Raw genomic sequence first — 12,610 nt, forward strand, 5'->3', positions numbered from 1 at the left:
GAAATACATCGAGATGACGCTTAACAATTATTCATGAAAGCATATATTATAACAACTAACTAAAAGCACTACAGTATTATCTTATTTAAAATGTTAATTCACTTAAAAATACAGAAATCCAGACAACAATTGAAATGAAGTACAAAGCTCTACAGGTAGAAGCGAGAGAGATCCCCAGAGTTGCATTAAGCAGTGATAGTTAGAAAGATTAGAGAGCAGGTGGAACTTTGCCGATTCAAAAGTCTCTCTCTCTCTCTCTCTCTCTTCATTTATTTCTGACCATTTTATATTTTTACTGTAGAAGTTGTATTTTCCATATCCTTCCCACTTTTTCATTTCTTGCTTATCTCTGTTTTCACTTGCTTTGGAATGGACTGTTAATTCTATGATTCCTATTTGATCATCATTCCCAGTCTCTTGGGAATACCAGGTTTCACTTATATTCATTATATATATTTTCTTTTCAATTTGGGTTAGTTCTTCTAAGTACTTTATTTTTCTTTTTGAGTTACTCGTAACTAAACCCTGCGCATTCATCACTATGATGGTTTGCGTGTTTTCTCCTTCATTTAATATGGGTAATAATAAGGATTTTCCCATGTCTCTTTCCTGTTCTGGTATGTTGTTCTTTTTTTCATTTCCAGAAATTCTGACATTAAAAAATCCAACTTTTCCATAATATTTTATCTTCCTTCATCATAATTATTCATTTTGTGTCTGAATCTGCAATTTTCTCCATATCTGCAATATCCTCTTGCATAATACAGTTATTATCTCTTGAGTAGTATCTTGGAGCTGAGGCTTTGAAATTTTTTGCTGACATCTCTGCATATCTCATTGATGGCTTGCTTTTTTCTTTTACCTGATATTCTTTATTCCTCTCTTTATTTGTTTCTTTCTTATTTTGGATTTTATTACTTGATTTATTATTTATTTGATTATGATTCATGGCTACAGGGTGCATATATTTACATTTTTTGTCGAACTTACATCCTTTTCCTTCTTTTAGGTTTTTGCATATTTTTGGATTCAGATCTCTGCAATCATCCTCATAGCCATCTAGGTATGCACATTTACCATATATTTCATAGTTGTGACATACCTTAGGATGTTTGTAGTAACATCTTTCTCCAAATCTGCAATTCCCTCTTTTCAAAAGGTTGCAGACTTTGTCTTTTTTGTCTATTTTGTCCTTTTTCCCGTCATTGTGTAGATCTGGGTAGAGCCTCTTCGGGATTTTCTTTTGTGTTGTCATATCGTAATTTATTTCTTCGTAAGTATGCTGCTTTATTGCCTCATATGTAGTATCAATGAGTATCTCTGCATCCATACTTTTATCTTGTTCTTTGTTTTCCTTATTTTTTTCTTTCATTTCAGTTTTGTTTACTTCTCTTCCGTTTTCCTCTTCTTCTTCTTCCTCTTCCTCTTCTTCTTCATCCTCAACTATTTGTACATTCAATCTTGATTTAATAACATTGTCTATCCATGATAGACATGTTGAGCAAAATATTCAGGTATCTTTTCTCATATCTTGCATTACCTTGGATGGGTCGGAATGTTGCATGCAGCACATTTTCTGATTAGGTTTTGTGGATTAACTATGCTATACCACACCTTACACAGTTTGCATGCTTTTGGCATTCTTTTTCCTAATGCATCAATTAGGATATTCACAATGTTCACCTTATTCATTTTCTTTGTTGGAATATGGTGGTTTATGTATATTTTCTTTAAGAGTCTCTTGACCACTTGGATTTTATTTGGAACTTCTTCAATTATTTTCAAGATGTTTTCTGTTGATTTGTTCCAGTTTGAAGGATTATATCCTTCTAATATATCTATGAATGCTTTTGTATCTTTTTGGTTAGGACTGTTGCTGATCTCATAGATGAGAAATGCCAGCTCCCTTCCTGCTACCTCATCGTATTGCAAATCTACCAAACAAGCTAAATTTCGCCATTTTTTTCCACAGTTGGAACTTACTGCCATCTTGTTCTGATTTAGAGTATTTCACTTGATAAATTAACTTAGTAGACGCTTTATCCTACTATTTTCACACTAATCTTATCACCGATAGTTCACGAACACTTCTAGATATTTCTCAGATTCTAGACGTAAGTTAAACTTGTGATATCTGTTGATTAATCTGACTGCGCGCGGGAACGTCTCACCAAGCAAGATGGCTACTACGAGAGAGAGAGAGAGAGAGAGAGAGAGAGAGAGAGAGAGAGAGAGAGAGAGAGAGGTTAGTTGAGTTTTATGTTTGACAATGTTGCAGAAAGTGAAGTAGCATATTATTTACAAAACTGTGAGTGAATTTACGATTTTTTAATGTCATGCAAATGTAAATCTTTATATATTACAATCCTATCTGACTATTCAAGCACAAATATCCGATCAGTTTCATTTTTTCAAAAAAGTTTTCTAAAGTTATCATGTGGCCCAATTATTTATAGAACGAAGTTTACTGCTCCTAAAAACTGAATAAAATTATGCAGCCATTAATCGCTAATTAGATGCCTCATTTCCCTAATCTCAGGCAATATCATTTGAATAACAGTAATGATTACTGAAATTCCTATTCAGAATAAAATGCGAGAATGAAAAGAGATGCAGGAATTATCTGAAAACCAATAATAATAAAGATGATATCAGTTCAATATTTAAACAAGGGTATACAAGTCACTACGAAATCGTGAACTCAAGTTATCAGGTGGAATTTGCACAACTAGAATAGAGAAATTTTACCATACCCACACTTTCACTCTAGCATCCACATACACAGCTACACACATAATTATACTATTAACAAAAGCAGAATTCAGGGGGCTCTTACTCGTGATATAAAAAGCCATAGAGCGCTCAAGAGAGAGAGAGAGAGAGGGAGAGAGAGAGAGAGAGACATTCGCTTTCTATCCCAAAACATACTTATTTCAAGGAAAACAGGTAAAAAGCGACTACGGTAACTATTTCATAAAAAAGCTGTGGCGATATTGTGCAGAAATGGATCTGATAATCTTTGCAAATGCATTGGCATAGACTGACTGGCTATTTAAGGTTTGTTTATTCTGAGTAAATAACAGGTTTGGGCCATCCAAATTCAGAGCCAAAATGAGCCAGTTAAATAGATAAAACCAGACGGTCTTCTCTTCTTGTATAAAATTCAGCTTTAAATACTCTCTCTCTCTCTCTCTCTGTCTCTGTCTCTGTCTCTGTCTGTCTGTCTGTCTGTCTGTCTGTCTCTCTCTCTCTACCCTTTTGATAAGTATAGTATAATGGTTCGGCGGAACTTCTTCCCGCATTTATGACTGTAGTTCATCACCAAGTGAATTGTAAAATGTTACCTAAAATCTGCATAACTGTTAGCCCCGAAAGTCACAAGAAAAAAATCTGTGCATTGCACAACAAGTTAAATCGGATGACTGTTCGCGTAAGATCTAAGATAGACGCGAGAGGAAAAACAAAAACTTTCCATGACTCTTGTAACAAATAGAAATTGTTCACTCATGAAGATAAAATCGCCAGGAGATCATGCAACTCTAATTACCGCCTATGCATGGAAGTCTTGATACTGTGCACTGCCTTTGTTCCATCGCATTCAGGCAGAGATCACGTTCATTCCGACGATTTGTAGCAGAATAGATTCTTTTCATTATTGTCCTGAGTACAAAAACTATTCTGTCTTTCAACTTCATAACAATAATGTTAAACGTCAGCATTCCGAAAGTTGAGGTGTTACCATGACAATCGATCTTCGAATAACTAAAAAAACAGAATAAAACTGAGGGTCATGAACGTAGAACAGTACTTTCTAACATGTTGGCTAAAGTGTCTCCTTTCATCCATCCCCTAAATGATGGTGGAAAAGTGTTGCCAATTCAGAAAACCTTCCGATGTACGGGATACCCAACTTGCAATCCAGATTTGTTATGGGACGGGATGACTGGATGTAACTAAGCTGATGATGGCGGAATTCTAAATGAAACATGGATAGCCACATTCATATTTGCTCATTTTTATTTTTTATTTATTTATTTATTTATTATTATTTTTTTTTTTTTGCTGTGAGGAGTGTGCATAAATATGGAAGGCAAAAATCATTCCATTACAGGAATGTAAATCAGCTAGATATGCTTCTAGCTAGTCCGGAAACGTGCAGATGGAGATGTTTGTAAGTTATTAGGAAAAGACCAAATGACTATATATTCTGGACGTCTGCCACAGTAGAGATATAGAATAGCTGATCCGTTTTTCACGAGACATGTATACATTCGTAATAGCTACAATGCACTCTTGACTTATCGATTTACTTCACACATTTTTTTTCATTCGCCTTGTAGTGACAGCGTAAACAAAAAACGGAGATTTATTTTTATTGCTAGCCGAAAAAATATAGATGGGAGCAATTTTTTTTTTCTCGTAAAATTCAACGTATTTTTTTATGTAAAATATATTAATTAACTGTTTACTGCAGAAATAATATAGTATACTTTAGTTTAGTGTCTGGTATATTTTGTCATGAAAAAACATAATTGACATATGTATGATTGATAGCAAGTTTTGATTCATGGTTTCTCATCTATCTTTAATAGTCCTCTGGCTTCACAAAAGGTAAAAGAAACAAACTCCTACAAACAATCTTCAAAAACCTGAAAAATTAATAAAGGCGTTTTCATGATCGTCACAACAGATTGGAATATTAATCAATGACCCGTGAATTTTTCAAGGGCTGTTTGCTCCCTGAGCCGGAAAATGGAGTTTGAAACTTTAGAACAACGCCAAACAACATTCGGTGATTCAGACAGACAGCCAGACAGAGACGTAGACGGTATATCAATGGAGGATTTCTACAATATTGTTTGAACATTTTTCATTAATATTAATCTTGGTGTAAATTTTTTATTTTTATTTTTATTGGCCTAGCAGATATCGACAATAGTTTAGAACTTTACTGAAACCGGCAACAAAGCTTCATCAATGGATTTTGAATGATGATTGCCTTAACTTCGGATCTTACGTCAGATGATAAAAGTTATGAGAACTTTCTGAAAAACGAGAAATGGTCAGGATTTTCTGTGGAAACTTAATTCCCATAATTTAAGCAAATCTGATCTGAACGTTGTATCTACAGAGAGCGTGAATAGATGAAATCTTCTGAAGTGTGTGACATCTCTGTGAAAAAATAGTTAAAGATAAGGTTAACAAATGGACGTGAAGAGGTCGAGGAGAGAGACTTTTCTATTTCTTAAGGGGGAATCGGAAACATTTTTATATAAATTCCCAGAAGTGCAGCAATAAGGGAAGGGTGCGGGGGCGGGGACCGAGAGGATCAGGAGTGAAAAGGGCGATCTGAATTACGCTTTTGGATCTGAGTAAAATAGTTTTGTCTTAGGCTGCGTTTACACCAAGCGAATCGAATCGATTCAATTCATGAAGAATCAACTCGATTCATGATTCGTCCGGATTCGCCACACTAATTTCAATGCAACCAGATGTCCTCAGGAAAGGAAAAGACATTTTAACTAGGGATGTTGATTATGGACAAAAGGTTACAAGGAAAACATTTTGAATTTGCTATTCTTGTCATTATTGCTCCTATTAACCTCAATGTAATGAATATATCATGTCTAGATATTATCACAATATTAGACGCATCTTCTCTTAATAAGCTGAAAACAGTGTACTGCCAGCTAAAACTATCAGCTCCTGAAATTCTGAACACAACAAATACATTTTATACAAAATCAGACTTAGAACAACAAATAAAGCAACAGGAATGCTTGCCACGATATATATACAAATTTATATTTCCTCAATTATTTATTTCGTCAAATGTTTCTATGTAGGTGGTAAGTGCAAAATTAAATGTAACACGAAATCTAGATGAGATAAATCGATTCCTTAATGTGCTACTCTAGATGATCGAATACTTGAAAGACTAAACTGTACAAATGTTCTGGAATGAGCTCAATGAGATTCGAGGAATCTATGATAGCGACGAGGCAGGCGCTGTTGCAGAAGAAAGATTGAAAATAATAAATCTCGGTAGCTTCGAGTCGTAACTTCCATTCACGACATTTCCCCACTTTAGATGTAAATAAACTCATTCCTAAATGTCATTTTTTAAAGCTTAGATAGATATTGGAAAACTTTATTACTTGTAAAGTAAAAAAAAAAAAAAAAAAAAAAAAAAACAAAAAAAAAAAAAAAAAAAAAAAACAGAATCGTACCGTGTCCGATATTTCGTATACAGTCATTTCTAGACCTCAGTGAATGTTGGGACTGTTTACTTTCCTTATTTGAGACTGACCAATGAACGTGAAAGCATTTATTGGAAGATGTAGCGCATTTGGTTTGTTGCAAAGATGCTAAATGATTAATAAATCATCTGGTGGATTTTATTGCTGAATAAAATACACACCTTATTAGACTATTCGATTAATACAAACACACACACAAATATATGTGTATATATATGTATATATATATGTATATATATATATATATATATATATATATATATATATATATATATATATATATCTATATTATATATATATATATAGTAATATATATATATATATATAGATGTATATATATATATATATTATATATATGTATATATATATATATATATATATATATATATATATATATATATATATATATATATATGATATATAATATATAATATATTATATATATATATTAAATATATAATATATATATATATATATATATTATATATATATATTATACTATATATATATATATATATATATATAATATATATATATATATATATATTTACATAATTTACATTTCAATGGTACCAAGAAAATCACTGAAAGAATCATTACAGTTTTAGTCGGGTCTACAACTGACTCGCAACGATGTCTATAAAACCAAAAACAGAAAAGAGCGAAAAAGCATTTATTGGCATTTCAACGCCAGCCAAGCAAACTTATTAACACGGCGGTAAACAAAAGAAGCACAATACACCGAAACACAACCACCAGGCCGAGAAATTTAGCCTTGAGTAAATACAAGTGACATATTGACTATGTCACTGGGTAAAGTTTCGTTCGGTCAATTGAAAGAGACATTTCACTGTCCCAGTCACTTTTCCTAGCCTTTTTTGGCTGCTGGTGAGATGAGACAATAGCCTTTTCTATCTAGGTTAATGTTCATTTGGTCGAAATTTGGTCTCTTTCAGTTATATTGCACATTTATCATGCGTCTCCTGTGACTTGCCAACAACAACTGGAACTGAGTAATAAAGATCGTTTTTTCTTAAAAGTAAATAAGAATATTTAGTAGCATTTTCTCGTATTTCTCTCTTTATCCTTTTATCCTGTGCTTCGTTAATCGCTGAAGCTCACTTCACCTCGATGCTAGTATCATCTTCAAGGATGATATGATTACGGAATTAAGGCTGAGATAATTTCCATCCTTTTCTACTTAAACAAGAGACAACAAGAAAGAAACGGATATGAGAATCCATAAGACCATCCTGGGAGTCACAGCTCAAACAAGGAGGAAAGATTCGTTGTTGGTCAAAAAAAGCCGTAGACCATAAGACAAAAGCAATAGGCTAAATCTTTGTAGAACCTCAAGAACCAAAACCTACATGGAATGTGCAGCAAGCGGCCTGAAATGGAAGCAGCAACCCAGACTCTAACTAACTGCTGCACCACTTTCAGGAACAGTCAGAGGAAAATCGCAGCCACTGGCACCTTCAATTTATCGCAGTCATTTAAACGAGCCAAGGAACCAACAGGACTAATGGGTGTGCAAAGTGATGGAAAATTGATGTCACTCTCTCTCGGTTTGGGGAGAGCGAAATATAACTGCGCATAGATCCTCCAAGGTTAGTCATGTCTATCATGAATGTCCTCTAATCTCTTCAACAAACAATATAGAAGCAATGAAATAAATATGTCTGGTTATTTCAATGTACCTGGTGGTTTCTAATTACTAGCTACTAAATAAACATATATATTTTTAAAATACTGCTTCGCTACCTAATTTTCGTTTTTGAGAGAGAGAGAGAGAGAGAGAGAGAGAGAGAGAGAGAGAGAGAGAGAGAGAGAGACTTAACTCCCTAACGTATTATGAACAGATTCTGCATATTTCCAGTTGTCAAGAATATACCCATATTTATCAAATCAGAAAATTATTTTCACGACGTCTGTCTGACTTACCTCGTAGATGGAAATCTAGTGATTTTTAAATATCTCCTCATTCCGATTAGAATGTATATATCTCTCTCTCTCTCTCTCTCTCTCTCTCTCTCTCTCTCTCTCTCTCTTTCTTTCTCTCTCTCTCTCTCTCCTCAGTAGCTTTATTTTCAAAATCTAAAGGTAATAGAGCATTTTCGGGGTGCCTCTTTAAGGCTGCCTTCTGAAGCGTGTTCTCCCTCGTCGTAGTTCGGATTAAGGGTAGGAATGGGTATGAAGGGAGATGTCGGGTAACAGGGATGTTTCCCTTGGGCCTTTGGGTCTCAGTTTAGGACAGTGCGACTGCCCAATGACCAAACCCTTGCCTACACCGTATTGAAAGACTGTGAAGCCTTTAAAACGTAATTTTTAGTTAAGGACTAAATTAACTTTTGTCAAAGAATTTCTACTTTGATATTTAACAAGACATTTCATGATACGAAACAGCGCCACTGCATTAACCTGAAAATGTTTAATATACTTGTAAATCTATTTGGATATGTTAAGTAGGACTAATGTCTGTGATTTGTAAAAGTAAAGTCTCTTTACTCTTACAATATATTTTTAAATTAATGATTTCTTAACAGAAGAATGCTGCAATATCTAAATTGAATACTTTTGTTCTCTCATAGACAGCTATCATTTTTATTTCAAGAAGTGATTTGCGTCTCCCCCCCCTCCCCCCGCCCTCTCTCTCTCTCTCTCTCTTCACAGAAGACCCAACCAAATTTCATGGGCGTACACAACTGTGTCTCTAAATAGAGGTCATCAGTGAGTATATATATATATATGTGTGGGTATGTGTGTGTGTGTGTGTGTGTAACTGAATCACGAACGTTTAGAACGTGATAAATGCATAAATAAAGTTATAAGCCACGAAGGAAAGTGAAACACTGGGGCAGCTACAAGATCTTTCGACTCAACGTCCTTTACTTAGCAGACTGACTGACATATATGCGAAACTGAGAGAACAAGGAAGGGTCGTAAAAGTGACAGATAGGGATTATAAGGAGATAAGTACCTAGAATCCAACACACCTGGAGAATTAGTAACCTTCCCAAACGAACATAAACATGGGTACAATTTAAGAACAAAAAGATTAAGTCTAACTGCTCAGACACAAAGATAAGACAATTAAAGGATTATACAGGGCGGCAACTGACCGTATTCAAATCTTTGGTATATATATATATATATATATATATATATATATATATATATATATATATATATATATATATATGTGTGTGTGTGTGTGTGTGTGTGTGTGTGTGTGGTGTGTATACACATATATATATATATTGTATTTCCTTACCATCTGGCCCTCTTCGTTATTAAATTTCGGCTACACCAAAACCAACCATCTTCTGAACAGAAGTACCCTCATCCCTCTTTGACACTGTAATGTACTAGTTTTCACATGGCAAGACTGGATAACTCATACTTTCTCACTTGTTACAAGATAATTCTATTTCCTGCATTTTTAATCCTTAAAAGTATATCTAAAAAAGTTTGCAGGTAATATCCCGCAAAAACTACTATGAGTTGCGTAATTTATATTGCAGGCCCAAAAACAAAAGAGAGAAGTGAGAGAATGTGATAACAAAGTGTTCGTTTATTTCGTTTTAGCGAAAGATCCGCGACAATTTGTCGTAGCCGACCTTATCTGGACGACTGCTATGCTTTCGCTCCTGGAATTTAAAATCAATTTGGACTCCCACAGGGGAAAAGAAAGCAGAGGAAAATGAGGTAAGTGGAAGAAGAATGAAAGGAAAGATATCACTGAAGCAATTCGTTGGTCACTGGGTTTTGCTGACTTGATCTCATTGTAAATGACGTGAGAACCGAGACGTAGGATGACTAGGCTTTAGATGTGAGTCTTCTTCACTGAAGTGATTTCGACTGAGGTGAACTACTTCTTTTTCAGTTTGCCTTCGAAGTTGCTCGCTGTGCCAAACGCCCATTTTGTACGCCAAGAGAGAAAAACTGCGTTCAGTGCTACTTTTCGTCGCCTCTTTTTAGGTGTAGCATATTTAGATGAGACTATAAGCAACCAAAAGAATTGATAATGATTAAAACACTAAGAAAAGGCAATAGATAAGAATAAAATTGCCAAAATAAGGAATAAATAGAGATAAAAGCAGGAAATGTTATTTGGAGCACAAATTGTGATAGCTAAAATCATAATACTTAACGATGGTTTATTCTTATTAGAGCCTAAGGAATGGCACAGGGAAATATATAAAACCATTCTTGACATTGACACTCACGATCATATGTTTGTGTTCATTTCCCAGAACCCACCAGCAAAGGCTTGCAATATTTTGAAACGCTGTAAAATTAATGAAATAAGCTACACCGAGGCTAGATTTTATTGCCTTTTGACACTTTCTCTCAAAATCTAGATTTTAAAAATAGTTTCATCACGCAGTGTCAGTCTAAATAGATTCCGTATTATGTGGCCAGTTATTAAATTTTTCAGTAAATAATGATGCAAAATGAATAATGGCGAAAGACAAATGTATATATAGAGAGAGGAAGATAGCAGAAAGGGAGGTATGGGGCACGAATCAGGAAATAAGAAATCGAGAAAAAATCATTAATAATGAAAAAAGGAATTATTGGACTACAAGAGACAACTATATTCTCACAGCTAAGAACAAATGAAATAGAGAGAGAGAGAGAGAGAGAGAGAGAGAGAGAGAGAGAGAGAGAGAGAGAGAGAGAGAGAGAGAGAGACTCACGAATCAGGAGAATTTACATGATACTTTACACCATGAAAGATTAAACGACAGAGAAGCTCAAATAACTTTCTTTTTTTTCGTACAAGCGGGTGACTGTTAGATTAAAATCTGTTCGAGAGATGAAATAAAAATATTTTTTCTATTACATTTGTACACAATTTCTGAGGTTGTTTTACAGGCGTAATAGCTGTCATAGTTTTCAAGTAACTAAATGAATTCACGAGTATTACACATGTTTAATCTGGTCTTGTATGCAAGAATTCATGAGAACAAAATTAACGACTCTTTTTCTAACTGATGATGTCAAGATCATCTTGGTTATAATAAGAAACCTGACGATGATAATTCAGTCACAACAATTTAAGTCAAGAGGAGATGCCATGTGAAGCTTCTGAGTCTGTGTGTGTATGAGAGAGAGAGAGAGAGAGAGAGAGAGAGAGAGAGAGAGAGAGAGAGAGAGAGAGAGAGAGAGAGAAATGCAATACGTAAATGAAATTAAATATAAATGCAGGAAAGAAGAGTGGTACCTATCCTGCTCATTCATGATACATAGGAGTATAATGGTGTACGATGAATCAGTCGCGATATTAGGAAAAGAAAACCTCAACCTTCCCTGAAATTCATTTCGTCAAAAAGACGAATTCTGCCACTCCTGGCCTAATACGTGTTCACCGCATGAACGATGTTTCTGCGTAAATTAGTTTTTTATCTCTTGTAACGTTAAAAATGTTTCAGTAAATCTGTTGCTTTGGTCAGTAGGCCTTTTGTTATGTCATGCAGGTATACGCTAAAATCCGGTATTCGGTATTTGTTTCCATATAGCGAAGGCCCCTGTGCTGATATAAATACAAACCGACATATCTATTTTTAATCCATTCTTCTTCTTCTTCGGCTTTCTTGATCGCCATCCTCATCAGCTGTTCGGCAACTTACATCTCGCCGGTGCACTCTCTTCCACAGACCTCCACTCATCAATAGCCTCCCTGCTCATAGTTCTCATACCAGGAGTCCTGCGTCCTCCAGCTTTTCTGAAACTAACTTGAGCCCAGCTGAAGCTGTCAGGTTGTATTCTCTTAACCCTTAAAGGCATAGCAACCCCCGATCAGGTTCGCATCGGTGGATAACATGTCGCTTGTCTTCCTTTGATGATACCGGCCGGACAGTCCTGCAATGTTCGGTCTTTGTCTAGCCCTTGTGAGAGAAGGTAGTGTGCTCCCACTCGTTCTCCCATTGTGGGAGTTATTTGTGTTTTTAATCCACCACACTCATCGTATTCTGTACACGTTTAACTAACTAATTTTGGAGTGTAACTGATTACTTTTTTTATATTTACGTGCATGAATGCGCTTGCGTATGTTTCTTATGTTACCATATTATATTATTTGTATTATAAATTAGATATAATATATATGTATATATATATATATATATATATATATATAGTATATATATATATAGATATATATATATATATATATATATATACATATATCATATCATATTATATTAGTGCATATAATTTGGGTCTGACATTCATATTTTAGTCATTAGGGTGTATGTACAGGAAACCATAAAGTCATAAAAATTTTCATAGTGAAAATATCTATTTTTTATGAAAAAAAAACGATTACCCCTTTTCACGGTGTC

This window comes from Macrobrachium nipponense, chromosome 8 (assembly GCF_015104395.2).
Source record: "Macrobrachium nipponense isolate FS-2020 chromosome 8, ASM1510439v2, whole genome shotgun sequence".
Classification (NCBI taxonomy): Eukaryota; Metazoa; Arthropoda; class Malacostraca; order Decapoda; family Palaemonidae; genus Macrobrachium; species Macrobrachium nipponense.